This window comes from Nelumbo lutea, chromosome 2 (assembly GCF_056320005.1).
Source record: "Nelumbo lutea isolate HS-2025 chromosome 2, American lotus-T2T, whole genome shotgun sequence".
In the NCBI taxonomy this organism is placed as follows: Eukaryota; Viridiplantae; Streptophyta; class Magnoliopsida; order Proteales; family Nelumbonaceae; genus Nelumbo; species Nelumbo lutea.
In genome coordinates this window covers 70,830,087-70,834,163 of record NC_142685.1, presented here as the reverse complement: position 1 = coordinate 70,834,163, position 4,077 = coordinate 70,830,087, and positions in this window count along the sequence as shown.

Genomic DNA, 4,077 nt, shown 5'->3' with positions numbered 1-4,077 from the left:
TTCCCCCACCCAAGCCTAATTAGGGATGTTCATAACAAGACCCAAACTGACCAAACCGACCAACCCGGTCCGATCCAACCCGAGTTGGTTAGTTTTTCTACAGTATTGGTCGGTTTCGGGTTACAAAAAACATAAACCGATAGTTCGGTTCGAAGCCAAAACCAAATCGACCCAAACTGACTTAGATATAAATTATATATAATATATTTCAGATATATTATATATATATCTGATATATTTCAGTTTTACTATATATATTTCAGCTTTATTTCAGAAATATACCTATTATATATAAAATATTAGTTTTAATCCATCAAATCATTTTTAATTTTCAAGCATCCAGCCTTTGCTTTGTTAGACTTGAATCCTTTGCCGCTCACACTGAGAGAATCATTCACAAAACCGACCTAAACCGATTCAAACCGACCAGGTCGATTTTACTTAGTATTGGGTCGATTTCGGTTTCATTTCTAGGTAAACCGATTAGGTCGGGTCAATTGGAAAAACACCAGTAAACCAATCCAACCCAACCCAACCCAACCTGTGAACAACCCTAAGTCTAATCTTCTAGCAATTAAATGAGATACCACAACTAAGCTATTATGGTTTTTTTCTTGGGATTTTGAAGAGGCGCTTCCTCTCCCATCTCTAAAGTTCCTTAGGTTGTAGATCTTCATGACATAGGGATCCCTTCCCAGGGTCTCCTCCAATTGTTACAATATTCCTACCCTCCTCAAATTTTGTCATAACCCATACCTATTCATCCTTCAAAGTTCCCTGCCATCTCCTTTTCTTTCTGATGTTCTAAAATCTCAAGCCCTTTGATCTAACCCTAGAATTTCCAAAAATACCCCTTAGACTCTGCAACCTCTTGTTCTTGTTTCTCTCCTTGAAACTTCTAATAAGTTTTTTTTTTTTTTAATAAGTGATCCCCACCCCTCTCTTTCCTTTTATAATTACCCACTATTGATTGTTTCTCACCTTCCCCCAACTCTTGGGCTTCCACCGATTTACTTAGCTCACCGCGACATAGCCTTCATCCCCATTTCATTCTTTGACTTTCAAAACTACAACATCACCCAATATCTCTTGTTTCTTACCTTCCCACTAGCTTTTCTGCCCAACTCTTGGGCTTTTACCAATTTACTTAGCCACCTGCGACATGGCCTTCATCCCCTAGTCTTCTTAGTCTAAGTTCTTCCACATTTCATTCTTTGACTTTCAAAATTTAAACCTCACTCTCTTCCCTCTCCTTATGACTCTTCACCTCTTTTCCCCTCAATCTCTTTTCCTCCATTCTCAAAAATTTCTATCTAATTTGACCATTTAAAGGTTTCAATGACTATTGCTATTAATGTAAAGCCTTTTAACAAGTTGGGGGAAATTTGAATCATTTTCAAAGAAGATAAAATTCATCCAACATCTAGCAAATGGTCATTTGCTTTCAAATCCTCTATAAATTGAGGTATTTAGCTTGATCCAAAAAGACATGAAAGTAAGAGCAAAGTTTTGAACCAAGGCTTGTGAAAAACAACCTGTGCATAACTTGTACATATTCTATATAGTTGTTTTTCAAAGAGAAGAAATTAGAGGTGGAGTCTTTAATTAGGAGGAGGAAGAGATCCCTGTGCTTTATCAATTTTATAGGTGAGCCTTGTTTAAGAAGTCGTTGAGATTATTCTTGCCCAACTATTGGGATCTTCCTTCCCGAGTTGATCATTTGTGAACTCTAGCAACTAAGTTAGTTTGAGTTGTTTTGTTTATATATGGCTATTGATAAGCTGTTCTTGCATGTAAACCTACTCTTGTGTTGATTAAGATAGTAGTGAAAATTTTCTTCTTTGCATTGATCTTGGTCTCCACCATGCATCAAACTTGAACTCCTTGATAATGAATTCTCCACCAATTCTCCCAATGAAAAACGAAAGAAAAACCTAAATTTCTAATTCTTACATTGGAAAAAATCCTAATACAACTTGCTTAAAAAGAAAAACAAAAATTAATTACAAACAACACAAGACATAGGAAATTGTCTTATGTGCTTTCATTTAGAATGAAACAAAATTAATTTGATCACCACCACTTTCCAGCCATTCAACCATTGAATCCAACACAAGATATCGTTAAATTACAATAGAAATAAATTGAAATTATTCAGACCATATGCCCATTAATATGAGAACTTAATTCCCAAAATAAAAAGGAAACTAGCCAAATTGGATAGAACTATTCTAAACATTTTGGACCAAGAATCAAACCAGATTAATTTCAGTCCTAGATCAGAACATAATGCTTTGAGTGTTATGTGGACTGATTTGAGCCCCAAGGAGAAATTGAAACTTCCAACAATAAACAATTTTCTTCTAGGATTATTTAATCAAATTTGATGTCTAGATCAAAGTGGGAATGTTACTTGATGTCGATACCATAATTACATCTCCTAAAGTGGTGATACCAAAATTCAGTTGTAAACTGAAGATGGCACAACAAAATAGCAAGAACTTGATCATGTATTTCTTTGTGAATCAATGTGCTTTCCAATTATTCTTGTTGAATGCAGTTGTTAATGACTTGATAAATCTATAGTTTTTGCTGAAAAATCAAGAGAAAAGAGAGAGAGCTCTCCTTTTGGCCTTAGTCAAACTAGGGTTTGGAGGTAGGAGAATTGATGATGATTTCTAGGATAATCTCTTATACTCTATCATATATAGAGCTAGAGTCTTTTTCAATCCTACAAGGGTTTCCAAATCAAATTTCCAACATTAGAAGTTTCTAACTAGGAAACAATTCTAACCAGAATTTTGAAAAATCCAAACCATTCCCAATTCCATCCAAACTATCCAATTATCCAATCTCCTAGTAATTAAAACAAAGTATGTGACTAATTTTGGAATTGGATTAACATTCTCGAGTTATTTTAATTCATTATTTCAAATAGATAATTTTACCCGAATATTGTATGGCATGAGACCCAATAAATTTTCACACTAAATCATGTGGGTTCAAACCATGTAATAAATTAAATGGGCCGAATTCACTAGTTAAACCTTGTGAACCACCCACCCAATCTTATTGGACTTGGAATTGGCCCAACACATAATCATAAGTGGGATATGGGTTTCAACCACCCTATGAACCCCAAAACAAGTGGTTTAATATGAGAAATAAGTCTAATCAAGTTTCATCCTAGAAGACGTTTTCTCTTAACCTTTCAACCTATAATATCTATATATCGTCCATAGGGAATGTCCTCTTCCCTATATGTGAAATGCAATGTCACACACTCTGCTTGAATGGATCCTATGATTAATTTTTTTTTTGCAAAGCATTTCATTAAATAAATTATTTATAAATATAAATACATTTTGCAAATTGACTCCAAAACATTTTGAAATTCCATTTTGACAATTTTTGGTTTCCATCAGAGAGTGTAAACTAGGATATTATCTTTGTTTGAAAAAGTGGTTGATCATGTTACAATTATCACCCACTCAAGTGCTATTCCAAATTGCTCCAATGTACCTAGGTATTTGACCTTTAGAGGATTTCATGAGTTGGTACACCAAAAGAAGCCTAATCCAACAACTAATATAATACCATTATTATAAAGTTTAGGGTTAAGTTCAACTTTTCAATTTTGCTCATCTATGTCTAAACTCGAAGGCATAATTAGAAATGGTCCATGTTCAGTATTTCAACAAACACCCACTGATTATACTTTTGGTCTTACCCTAGTAGTTAAGATAAACTGCTCCACCAATTCTGTAGTATAATAGTGTCATCCTTGACATGATAAACTTCTAAAGTTTATCTAATGGTTGAAAACATTCTAAACTAACATAAGTTTCATGAATATCCTATTTAAGGGGCAAAACATTGAAACATATCAAAACACACATGAAACAATATTGTTCTAATTTTATTTATAAATAAATGTTTAATTACATCAACTTGATTAGAGCTAAGGGCATACATTGTCTAACAATGATGACTATTACCTCTTATGGTATGCTTTCCATCTCATTGGGAGCTCAATTACACATTTCTAAGAATGGATTAATCCATTCCAATAGATCT